Source organism: Heteronotia binoei, chromosome 4 (genome assembly GCF_032191835.1).
Source record: "Heteronotia binoei isolate CCM8104 ecotype False Entrance Well chromosome 4, APGP_CSIRO_Hbin_v1, whole genome shotgun sequence".
Taxonomy (NCBI): domain Eukaryota; kingdom Metazoa; phylum Chordata; class Lepidosauria; order Squamata; family Gekkonidae; genus Heteronotia; species Heteronotia binoei.
The window spans coordinates 180,754,364-180,767,476 of NC_083226.1; the positions used below are offsets into that span (position 1 = coordinate 180,754,364).

The 13,113-nt window shown below is 52.2% G+C and overlaps 1 protein-coding gene and 1 non-coding gene across 2 annotated transcripts in view; both read right to left on the reverse strand.

Annotated features, from left to right (window-relative positions):
- The window catches only part of UBAP2 (ubiquitin associated protein 2), a 201,304-nt gene that overhangs the window by 172,212 nt on the left and 15,979 nt on the right, over positions 1 to 13,113 (reverse strand). The gene's annotated exons all lie outside the window — the stretch shown is intronic.
- Positions 10,610 to 10,681, reverse strand: TRNAP-GGG (transfer RNA proline (anticodon GGG)). The gene has a single exon. It is a non-coding gene; the product is annotated as a tRNA-Pro (tRNA).

A 13,113-nucleotide genomic window follows, 5' to 3' on the forward strand; every position in this document is an offset into this window, starting at 1 on the left:
AATTTTCCTCCACAGGATTTGCTCCAAAGAAGCCAGGGATTCATCTACTCACTTTACACATTTCCTCTTCAACACTTCAAAGGGCCCTTCTGTCAAAGAGGGCCAGGTGCAGACTCTCACTAACCATCTAGCTCAAAAGCCACTCCTAATGAAAACTGCAGCAACAGCTCCCATGGCAGACCCCGGGAGGCCTTTGCTCACTGAAATGGCAAGCCCCGGGAGGTATTCCTGAGCCCAGTCTTGGAAACAAAGCAACATCCGCTGTCGTACAGTGCGCCAGATTGAGAGGAAGAATCTTACAGGCACCAATAACAGAATGTCCAACCTCAGTACTGGGCTATTTTCACCATCCCATTCTGTTCCAGTATGTATACTAAGCAGACCCTAAAACCAACGGAGGTTCTTAAAATTCAGTCTGAATGGAAACAACAGCAGGTTAATGGTTAATCCTGGCCATGGCAATAGTCTTCAGCCTACCCTCTATACCTCTGTCTCCTATATATCTGCAAAAACTATTGAAGTTTCCTCCCCTTTATGTTCTTTGTAGGCTTCTATGGGAAGACCCAATTCACACTCAGGCCACAGCTCTGGATCTGTACATCATTTTGTTGTCTTAAAGGCAGCGAGACAGCTTCCTTCCTCTTCAGGAACAAATATGTGTATGTTTTTTGGGGGGTTTTTTGGGGGGGGGAGGTGGAGAAAGCACATGGGACAGGAGAACACTTGAAACCGCCTTACAGTGAATCAGACCGTTGGTCTCTCAAGGTCAGTTTATTCTGACTGGCAAGGATTCTCACTCCAGTTCAAGAGAAACCAGCTCTTCTGGTAAGAGTTAAATCAACAAAAATTACAGGAAGGAATGCAAGTGGATTTAAGAGGCCAATAAAGAGGTGCTCAATCTGTCTTTGAAGCTTCCTTTCTATCCTAGATTATTTCTTTTTAATGGCAATATGTATTCAAAGTTTCTACGTAACATAAAAAGCACAAAACAAACTTAAACTTACATAATAAATTTTTTAAAAAACCAAAGATGAGGTGAGCAGTTTCTCCTTACAACAACTGATGATATGCAACATTATATACCCCATTATATTCCTATCTCCTATTTATTATTTTTATTGTTATTATTTTTAATATATTCCTTCGCCCTTCGTTCTTGCCTTTTCAACCTTCTATCGTTCTCCCTAATTATTTTAATACAATGTAACACATTCTGTTTTTCATTTACACTTAGACCAGTATCTGTATCTTATTCTTGTCGGTTTGAGCGTTAAGAATATATGTCAATTCATCTACTTCAACTATCTCCATTATTTTTACTATCAAATTGTCTACAGTCGGGTTCCCTTTTTTCTTCCAATGTTGCATGGAAATAATTCTTGCAGCTCTCCTAGATTATTTCTGACCCTCATACATAACAAGTCAAGTCAGACATTGGTCCATGAACATCAGTACTGTTTACCCTTATTAGCAGCAGCTTTCCAGGGTTTCAGGAAGAGAAATGTCTTTCACATCATTCTATCCTGATTTTTTAGCTAAGAGATGCCGGGGATTGAACCCGGGATCTTCTGCAAGCCAAACAGATGTCCACCGCTGAGTCACAGCCCTTGCTGCTGACCTGGGACAAAAACAGCCAGCTGTGGTCAGTTCACATCACCAGAACAGCTGTTTGGCCGTTCTGAGTGAATTTCCAAACCAAGAGCCCCTGAACAAGTTGTTAAGTGTTCCGAATAAGCACTGTGACCACAAACACAAGGCCAGATCACAAGGAGAGCTCGTACAGCTGGCCAGTCTAGGATACCAGTCACCATTGCTGTAACAACCGTATGGAGTGTTTTCAAGCTACGCAGGATTCAGATGAGGAAAATGCTTTCAACAACGGAACCAAGTGTCAAAATATACGCTACCGTGTAAGTATAAGACCAGGAGAGAGAGAACAAATGTGTTTCCGGGGAAAGGGGGGGGATGTTCTCTCTCTCTCTCTCGGCTTGGCTTCGCGAACGAAGATTTAAGAAGGGTGCAATAGTCCACGTCTGCTGCAGGCTCGCTGGTGGCTGACAAGACCAATGCGGGACAGGCAGGTCCGGCCACAGTGGCTGCAGGGAAAAGTCTGATTTAGGGTTGGTGCTGTAGCAGTGCGATTCTTCCTCAATGTCATGGGTGCTGGGGACCCTGCAGAGGAAGTTGAGTCTGACGAGGAAACTGTGCCCCTGCCACCTGCACCAGTGCCCCTGCCTCCTGCTGGAGAAGATCCCAGCCCCCCTGCCTCGCCCTCTCGGGTGGCTCGTGTGCGTGACCGCCTCCGGCAGGACCTCAGGGATCGGAGGAGGGCGGCACGCTCACAAGCAAGACGCTCCCTGAGCCCTGAGTTCTGAGAGGATTCTGGCCCTCCTAAGAGCAAGGATGCTTGAGTTATGACAGGATCCTGGCTGCCTCCCTGAGCCAGCAATTAGCCCAAACGGGCAACAGCCAGCAGAGGGCTATATAGCTGTGGGCTTTGGGAGGAGGCTTTGTGGAAGCAACTAGTCATCTCCCTGACATCCTAGCATCCACTCCGGCTTGACTTTGGTTCCTGACTCCCTGACTTTGGCTTTTGACTTCTGGACTCCCTGACCTCGGCTTCTGGACCTCGGACCTGCGATACTTGTACACTGATTTGGATTTGGCGCCTCAGACCCTCCTGCTTACTGGCTACAGACCTCGGACTGCCTCTGGACTTTGCCTGACCCGGCCCCAGCCGTGACAGATTGCTTCCACCCGACAAACACCCACTCCACAGGATGGATGCTGAAGCAAGTGAAACCACAGAACTACTGGCTGCGCTCCAAGCCCAGGTACAGCAGCTAACACAGGCAGTAGTGCACTTGCAGCAACAACCTGCGGCCAGTGCTCCAGCCAAGTGCCCAGTTTCCCCACCTGACAGATTTGGGGGTGCCGTGGAAGAATTTCCTGCCTTCCTAGCACAGTGTCGGCTGTACTTTGAACTGAGAGCACGGGACTTCCTCAATGACAAGACAAAGGTGTGTTTCATCATCAGTCTGTTAAAGGGGCAGGCGGCCAAATGGGCCACACCCTTGCTGGTCGCATCCTCTCCCCTACTAACTAATTACCAAGGGTTTGAGGCCCACCTGTCTGCTGCTTTCTCTAGCCCAGTCCAAGCAGCCACAGCCAACCGGAAGATCAGGGCACTGAAACAAGGCAAATCCTCGGTGGCTCAGTATGCCACCGAATTCAAGCTCCTGGCCCAAGACTTGGCGTGGAATGAGGCTGCCCAGATGGACCAGTTTACCGAGGGGTTGGCAGAGGAGGTCCTGGATGAACTGGCCAGGGTGGAGCCACCACCCACGCTTCAACAACTTATCACCCTCTGCCTCCGCATCGATGGCCGCCTGGAAAGTCGCCGCCAAGCCAAGACCAGAGGGCGCCAGCTCCCTGCGCCGTGCCACTTGGCTCCTCGCCCATCCTCAGCTCGTACCAGCACCGAGGACGAGCCTATGCGGCTTGGAGCTGCTCGACCCTGCCTGACCCCAGAGGAAAAGGCCAGACGCCGCACACAGAATCTGTGCCTCTACTGCGGCACGGCAGGCCACTATGCCTCTGGCTGCCCTGCTAAGCATCAGATACCCGGGCCTTCACCGCCACCGCCGCCAAAAGGGCAGCCCCAGGCGTAAGTGGACCCCCCAGCCTGGGGCGACTAGCTGGGTCCTCCGAACAGCGGGCTGATACCCCGGGCCCGTTCCTGCTACCAGCCAAACTCCGTCTGCCTGACGAACGCTGGCTGTTCGTGTATGCCATGCTGGACTCGGGAGCAGCCCACTGTTTTATAGATGCCGCCTTTGTAAAACAGCACCAGATCCCGGTGCAGACAAAAGAGACTCCGTCGCTGGTGGAGGCTATTGACGGGCGCCTCCTCCGTTCTGGGCCTGTCACCCAGGAGACCTGTCCCATCACCTTCCACGTCCAGCAGCACCAAGAACAGCTGCAGTTTAATGTCGCCCGCATGCCTCGCTTCCCACTGATTCTGGGCCTTTCCTGGCTGAAGCTGCACAACCCCATCGTGGACTGGGCCCAGCAGGAACTACGTTTCCAAGACCCATGCCCCCATCTGACTCCTCCCACCACTCTGGCAGCTGGCATCCCGAGTGGTGGTCCTCAGCTCCCTCAGAAGTATGCGGATTTCGCCGATGTCTTCGAAGAGACGGGAGCGGATCAGCTTCCCCCTCACCGGCCCTATGTCTGTGCCATTGACTTGGTACCTGGGGCACCACTCCCGGTGGGGCGTCTGTACCCAATGTCGGAGCCTGAGTTGGCCGCTCTGCGAGACTTCCTAGATAAGAACCTGAAACGCGGCTTCATCCGACCCTCAACCTCTCCCCTGTCTGCTCCAGTCCTCTTCGTGAAGAAGAAAAGTGGGGAGCTCCGGCTGTGCAATGATTACCGGGCCCTGAACAAGATCACCATCCGCGACCGGTACCCTCTACCACTGATCCCTGAACTCTTGGATCGCTTAAAGGGGGCCCAAATCTATACCAAGCTGGACCTCCGTGGAGCGTACAATTTGGTGCGCATACGACCTGGAGACGAATGGAAGACCGCATTTGGGACCCGGTACGGGCAGTACGAGCACCTGGTGATGCCCTTCGGATTGACCAACGCCCCCGCTGTCTTCCAGAGGTTCATGAACGACATATTCCGGGACCTGCTCGACCGCTTCGCAATCATATATCTAGATGACATCCTAATTTACTCCCGCAATCCTGCCCAGCACGCCGAGCACGTCCGCCAGGTCCTGCAGCGCCTACGAACCCATGGCCTCTACGCCAAGCTGGAGAAGTGCGACTTCGACCTGCGCTCTGTCGAGTTCCTCGGTCACATTGTGTCCCCGCAAGGGATCCTCATGGACCCGAAAAAAGTAGAAGCGGTCCTGACCTGGCAGGCTCCTCAGAATCGCAAAGACCTGCAGCGATTCCTTGGTTTTGCCAACTACTATCGGCAATTCATCCCGGCCTATGCCTCCCTGACAACACCCCTGACTCAACTACTCCGCCCCAAAGAACCCTTCTGCTGGTCCCCAGAGGCCGATAACGCCTTCTCCACCCTGAAGACCCGTTTTGCCACCGGGCCACTCCTGAGATACCCTGACCCCCAGCTTCCCTTTACGGTGGAAGCTGATGCCTCCAACGTGGCCCTGGGAGCAGTGCTGTCCCAGCGCGAGGAGCCGTCTCAGCCACTCCAGCCCTGCGCCTATTACTCGCGCCAGCTCACGGCTGCGGAAAGGAACTATACCATCTGGGAGAGGGAGTTGCTCGCGATCAAGGCGGCTTTTGAGGTTTGGAGGCACTACCTCGAAGGGGCTCGCCACCCTGTTCAAGTGCTCACTGACCACCGGAACCTAGAGCACCTCCAGACCACCCGCCGTCTCAACCAGCGCCAGATCCGGTGGTCCCTATTCTTCTCTCGCTTTGACTTCCGGATCTCCTACATCCCCCATACCCAGAACCGGAAAGCAGACGCGCTGTCCCGGAAACCGGAATACGCCCCTGCTTCAACTGAGGCCGCGCCCGCTGCTCCCATCCTGCCGCCCTCAGTATTTGCAGCCACCTCCACTTCACCCACACTCGTGGAGGACATTCGTGCCAGCCAGGCCAACGATCCCTGGGTCCAGCAACACCTCCAGGCACTCCAAGACGACTCAGCAGGCGAGTTCACGACTCGAGGCGGTCTCTTGCTACACCGCGAACGCCTCTATGTGCCGCCCGGGCCCTTGCGGGCAGAAGTGCTACGCCTGACTCATGACTCGTTACCCGCCGGGCACTTTGGACAGCATAAGACCACCCACTTGCTGACGCGAGAATTCTGGTGGCCACGAGTGCGCTCCGATGTTGCCCGTTATGTCAGCTCCTGTGATGTCTGTCGGCGGGCCAAAGACGTCCCGGCCAAACCCTCGGGGTTGTTACAGCCCTTGCCTGCACCCTCAGGACCCTGGGACACCATCTCGATGGACTTCATTACAGAACTCCCACGATCCAAAGGTCAGACTTGCATCTTGGTGGTCGTCGACCTATTTACCAAGATGGCCCACTTCATTCCGTGTCCGAAACTTCCCACAGCTCAGGAGACAGCCCAGCTCTACCTGCAACACATCTTTCGTCTGCACGGACTCCCAGCCCACCTGATCTCAGACCGGGGCCCCCAGTTCTCCTCTCGGTTCTGGCAAGCCCTCCATTCCAGCCTGGGTACTCGAGTGCACCTGTCCTCAGCCTACCACCCACAGACTGATGGTCAGACAGAGCGCACCAATGCCACGCTAGAGCAATATCTCCGCTGTTACACCTGCTACCAGCAGGACGACTGGACCAGTCTGTTGCCTCTAGCGGAGTTTGCATACAACAACGCGGTCCACTCGTCCACCCAAATGACCCCGTTTGCTGCAACCTACGGGTACCACCCTCGGTTCTTCCCGGCGATCCTGCCACCCACGAATGTCCCCGCCGTCGAGGCCTACCTGCAAGAACTCCGCGCCAGCCAAGACTTGCTCCGGGAGCAGCTACAGCGGGCCAAGGAAGCCTATAAACTGGCTGCGGACCGGAAGAGGCAGGAAGGCCCCCCAATCCAGCCAGGGGATCAGGTGTGGCTCTCAACTCGCTACCTGCGCCGGCCTGGTCGGTCTCACAAGCTGGATGCGCGGTTCATTGGACCCTACCCCGTCACGGACCAAATAAACCCCGTCGCCTTCAGGCTCCAGTTGCCACCCCACCTCCGCATTCACCCTGTGTTCCATCGCTCCCTCCTTGTTCCAGCTGCACCCCCTGACCCAGCTCGGCCTCCTTGCCCACCGCCGCCACCACCGGTGTTGGTGGATGACGAGGAAGAATATGAGGTGCGCCAGATCCTGGACTCCCGGTACCATCGTGGAGGCCTCCAATACCTGGTGGACTGGGAGGGATATGGCCCAGAAGACCGGTCTTGGGAGCCCGAGGACAATCTTCATGCCCCGGACTTGGTGCACCGGTTCCACAACGACCACCCCGACCTTCCAGGTCCCTCGACGGAGGGGGGCCCTGGGGGGGGGGATAGTGTCATGGGTGCTGGGGACCCTGCAGAGGAAGTTGAGTCTGACGAGGAAACTGTGCCCCTGCCACCTGCACCAGTGCCCCTGCCTCCTGCTGGAGAAGATCCCAGCCCCCCTGCCTCGCCCTCTCGGGTGGCTCGTGTGCGTGACCGCCTCCGGCAGGACCTCAGGGATCGGAGGAGGGCGGCACGCTCACAAGCAAGACGCTCCCTGAGCCCTGAGTTCTGAGAGGATTCTGGCCCTCCTAAGAGCAAGGATGCTTGAGTTATGACAGGATCCTGGCTGCCTCCCTGAGCCAGCAATTAGCCCAAACGGGCAACAGCCAGCAGAGGGCTATATAGCTGTGGGCTTTGGGAGGAGGCTTTGTGGAAGCAACTAGTCATCTCCCTGACATCCTAGCATCCACTCCGGCTTGACTTTGGTTCCTGACTCCCTGACTTTGGCTTTTGACTTCTGGACTCCCTGACCTCGGCTTCTGGACCTCGGACCTGCGATACTTGTACACTGATTTGGATTTGGCGCCTCAGACCCTCCTGCTTACTGGCTACAGACCTCGGACTGCCTCTGGACTTTGCCTGACCCGGCCCCAGCCGTGACACTCAATCTCCTTTTGTCCTCAAGACCAGCTATGCGTGCGTTCTCAAAAGAAGAAACAGCCTAGTGGATGGTGTGCCTCCATGCTTTGCGATCTGAGGCTAGGTCAGACCACTGGTGATGGTTGATGCGACAGGTGCCAAGGGATTTCTTCAAGGAGTCCTTGTACCTCTTCTTTGGTGCCCCTCTATTTCGATGGCCGGTGGAGAGTTCGCCATACAGGGCAATCTTGGGAAGGCGGTGGTTTTCCATCCTAGAAATATGCCCTGCCCAGCGCAGCTGCGTCTTCAACAGCAGTGCCTCGATGCTGGTAACCTCCACCCGCTTGAGAACTTCAGTGTTGGTCACAAAGTCACTCCAGTGGATGTTGAGGATGGTGCGAAGGCAGCGCTGATGAAAGCGCTCAAGGAGTCGCAGGTGATGACGGTGTAAAACCCACGATTCGGAGCCGTAGATGAGGGTTGTCATCACAACCGCTTTGTAAACATTGATCTTTGTGCCTTTTTTCAGATGCTTGTTGCTCCACACTCTTTTGTGCAGTCGGCCAAAGGCACGGTTTGCCTTTGCCAGCCTGTTGTCAATCTCCTTGTCGATCTTGGCATCTGAGGAGATGATGCACCCCAGGTAGCTGAACTGCTGGACTGTCTTCAGAACTGATTCACCCACAGTGATGCAGGGAGGGTGATAATCTTCCTGGGGTGCAGGCTGGTGGAGAACTTCTGTCTTCTTCAGACTAACTTCTAGGCCGAATAGCTTGGCAGCCTCTGCAAAGCAGGACGTCATATGCTGCAGAGCTGATACCGAGTGGGAGACGAGTGCAGTTCTAGATTACAATAAACTGCCAAGTTATATTACTGTAGTATATAACTGTATAACATCATCTTTTCAAATGGAACATGTTACCTTTCATTTTAGAAAGTATAGAATTAATCCAATAACTGAGCGTGAAACACAGAGAACAGCCAGGGCATAGGGAGATTTGCTCAGCCGCAGCTATGGAGAACACTACACTTTGCATTGACAGCTGTGTAGACTTGACCTCAGTGGGGAAAACCATTGCCACAAAAGGTCACTCCTAAAGCTACAACTTGTATGCCAGGGCAGACCGTTCATGCAGCTAGCTCAGACTTGTCTATTCTACCAGTGTCTCAAACTCAAACAAGCATTTCCCAACATCTGCTGCCCAAGCTCCTCTAACTCATGGGTGGCTAAACTGCAGCTCGGGAGCCACATGTGGCTCTTTCACACATATTGTGTGGCTCTTGAAGCCTCCACCAGCCCCATCAGTTGGCTTGGAGAAGGCATTTGTCTCTTTAAATCACTTCTCCAAGCCAAGCCAGTGCCTCGGAAAAAGCATTTAAAGTTAAAGTTACTTTCCTTCCACCTCTCTCCTTCCTTCCTTCCTCCCACCCTCCCTTCTGACATTCATCTTGTGGCTCTCAAACATACAACTTTTATTGTGTTTGGCTCTTACGTTAAGCAAGTTTGCCCACCTGTGCTCTAACTGGATAGTCTAGTGCAGGGGTCCTCTAACTGCGGCCCGCTGAGGACGTTTATGCGGCCCGCCAGGTTATGGCAAAATCAGACCGGAAGTGACGTTCGACCTAAACTCGCGTTAGCAACGCACACTTCCAGCACTGGGCTGAGGCGGCGGAGACAGAGTGTGAGGTGATACCGAGGTGAGGTGAGTTCCCAGGCCGGGGTGTGTTGTGTGGGGAAGGGAGAGAGATGCAGAAGACGGAGAACTGACGGCCTGCGGCCTTGTACAGTAACGGCAGTCCGGCCCTCCAACAGTCTGAGGGACAGTCAACTGGCCCCCTATTTAAAAAGTTTGAGGACCCCTGGTCTAGTGTTTGAACCAAGACGTTTGCATGCAGAGTAGGTGCTCTCCTGCAGAGCCATGCCCTTTTTGCAAGAAAAAAACTATCCTGAGGAGAAGTAATGGCCACTGGGAGATTGCACCCAGGAAGAACATTATGGCAACAGAAGACCAGCCACACCCCACGTCATCTGCTGAGCAGGGGAGGCCAAGCTGTGGCTCAGGAGCCACATTTGGCTCTTTCACACGTATAGTTTGGCTCTCAAACCCCCCACCGCCCCTTCGGCTGGCTTGGAGAATGCATTTAAAGTTGCTTTCTTTCCACCTCTCCTTCCCCCACCTATTTACTCTCTTTCCACTCTGTCTTGCACCTCTCAAACATCTTGACGTTTATTCTAGGCAGCTCTAATGTTAAGCAGGTTTGGCTACCGCTGTGCTAGAGAAAAAGCACACGCTGGGAGTCTGCCTCCCCTTCCCTAGCACAAAACCCTCTCCTCTCAACTGCCCAGCATCCTGAGAAGAAAGCTGAAAGGGCATGATAGCCTCTGTCACCATACAAAGGACTAAGGACTACAGGACAGTTCCAACCCTTTCGTTCAAGCAAGAACACCCCCACGGGACAGTCAGTCCATCTTAACTGGGTATAAATGCCGACTGCCAAGCAAATCTTCCAACTTTTCCCCTCCGCTCCATTTCCTTTCTGTAAGCCTGGAGCTGTGCCCATCTCTCTTTATTGATGTCGGTTGCCTGGAAGGAGGATTATTGGGAAAGCGGGATAAAAATAAAATCTGTTTTTGCAACTGTGCTTACTGAGAGCATGATGCTCGTGTTTACTTTTCTCAACAGAAGGCACTGCTATGGAGGACGTGGAACTGTACTCAACAGGACCCCCTTCTTCCCAGAACACCATCTCCGATCTTGGTTTCTTGTCTAAAACACCAAGATGAAACAGCTGCCACCCATTGGCTACAGGTCTTTGTTGAACATATGAACATATGAAGCTGCCTTATACTGAATCAGACCCTTGGTCCATCAAAGTCAGTCTTGTCTTCTCAGACTGGCAGCGGCTCTCCAGGGTCTCCAGCTGAGGTTTTTCACACCTATTTGCCTGAACCCTTTTTAGTTGGAGATGCCAGGGATTGAACCTGGGACCTTCTGCTTCCCAAGCAGATGCTCTACCACTGAGCCACAGCCCCATTCATGGCTCTCCAGGGTCTCAAGCTGAGGTTTTTCACGCCTATTTGCCTGGACCCTTTTTAGTTGGAGATGCCAGGGATTGAACCTGGGACCTTCTGCTTACCAAGCAGATGCTCGACCACTGAGCCACAGCCCCATTCATGGCTCTCCAGGGTCTCCAGCTGAGGTTTTTCACACCTATTTGCCTGGACCCTTTTAGTTGGAGATGCCGGGGATTGAACCTGGGACCTTCTGCTTCCCAAGCAGATGCTCTACCACTGAGCCACAGCCCCATTCATGGCTCTCCAGGGTCTCAAGCTGAGGTTTTCCACGCCTATTTGCCTGGGCCCTTTTTAGTTGGAGATGCCGGGGATTGAACCTGGGACCTTCTGCTTACCAAGCAGATGCTCTACCACTGAGCCACAGCCCCATTCATGGCTCTCCAGGGTCTCAAGCTGAGGTTTTTCACACCTATTTGCCTGGACCCTTTTTTTGGAGATGCCAGGGATTGAACCTGGGACCTTCTGCTTCCCAAGCAGATGCTCTACCACTGAGCCACCGTCCCTCCCCTACTTGTTTATTGCCCAAGTAGCGTGATCCAAGCCACAACCAAACCTTACAGGCAGTTTCCACTGCAAGGGGTTCCTCTGGGCCAGCCAACACTTATGTGAGAGAAATAACACCTACCAAGAGACTAGAGGAAGAAATCCAGCAGCAAGAACCTAACATGACTGTAATTAGCACAAGAGAAAAACAGGAGTGAAGTAAAAGCAAGGGAACAAAACACTTATAGACAGGCGAGAACAGAAAAAAGAGATCAAAGGGTTGACGGAGAAGCTCCAAAGGCTGAAGAGAACTGAAATAAAATGGCCAGTGTTATACCACCAAACCCAGGATGTAGCCACAGATCTGTTAACTCCTTTAACTGAATAATAAACTAAATAAAATTTTGAACAGCAGTACCAGAGCTTGAAAGAACACGAAAGGACAAGTGAAACGATTGGGGAGATAACAAGAATTACTGTACTTTTTCAAAGAAACACACAAACATGGTCTGCTTCATAAAAAAGATATAAATCACACAAAAAATAGAACACACAACATAAAAAACACAGCGGGATCTGCCAAAACAATTTAATCTCCGCCAAATGGCCTTTGAAAGAAAACTGTTTTGAACTTCTTGAATGAAGAAAGTGAAACTCACCCCCGAATCTGGGAAGGCATTCCAAAGGACTGAACTCAACACGAGGGGTAGAAATAACCCAAGAGCAGACACAAGGATGTCTGATGGGGAAAGTTGGCATATGGGAGTCCACTGGGTGATGCAGTCTTATATGCAGGGGTTTTTTTATATATATAGCAGGAACTCCTTTGCATATTAGGCCACACACCCTGATGTAGCCGATTTTTCAAGAGCTTACAGGGCTCTTATTACAGGGCCTACTGTAAGCTCCAAGAGGATTGGCTCCATCAGCGGGGAATGGCCTAATATGCAAAGGAGTTCCTGCTATAAAAAAAAAGCCCTGCGTGTATGTATTAAGGCTTAAAGTTGGGGTGGCAAACATAAGGCCCGGGGGCCAGAACCGGCCTGTCCAGGGCTGTTATCCAGCCCATGAGCAACTGGCGCAAGGGAGGGAGCAAGAGGCGGGGGGTGAGTGGGTAGAGTCACTCTGACTGTGGCTTCAGCACTGCAGAAAAACCTTGCCTGCAGCAGCCACGGCATGAGTGGAGATTTGAACCTGGGCCATCCAGATACTATTCCAACACTCATAACCACTACAACACACTGGTTCTCTTTGCAAGCAGTTCAGAAGCGGACACAAAGTTCTGTTGTTCTCTCAGTCTGGGTGCAAAGGTCAACGTTCCTGACCTAGTACAAAAATTTATATATATATATAAATAATTTCACAGGCACAGACCTCGGTTGAGCACAACAAGGACGTAGAGCTGGTTGCCGAGATTGAAAGGCAAGTCTGCCAGGTGCAAGCCATTTCATTCCCCCCTTCCGAAGGCTCCCCGTTCCTGCAATCACTTATCCATAAACAGCAACGCAGATTTAAAAGAGATGATGCACTCACAAGCACTCTAAATATCTAATTACTGCAGATTCTGTTATTTACAGTTAACGCATTTTCCATGGCATGAGACTCCTAGCTCTCTTTCACCTCTGCCGTTAGAATAATATAAAGGGCGAAGCGCAACGATAGACAAGATTAAATCATCGCAGCTCATCGAGTGAGTCTTAACCCTGTCTCGCAACACAAATTTTGTATGAAAGATCTGGGTTCACAAATACGTACTTTCTTTTCCAGACCAGGTATGAGTTTCAAGGGTTTTAGCTACAGCCCCAGATGGAGAAGGCACGGTTCTGCCTTCAAGCATTCTCCCATGCCATTTTTAATATATGATTTATTGTTTGCAGTGCTGCCATTATGCATTTTACTTTTTTATA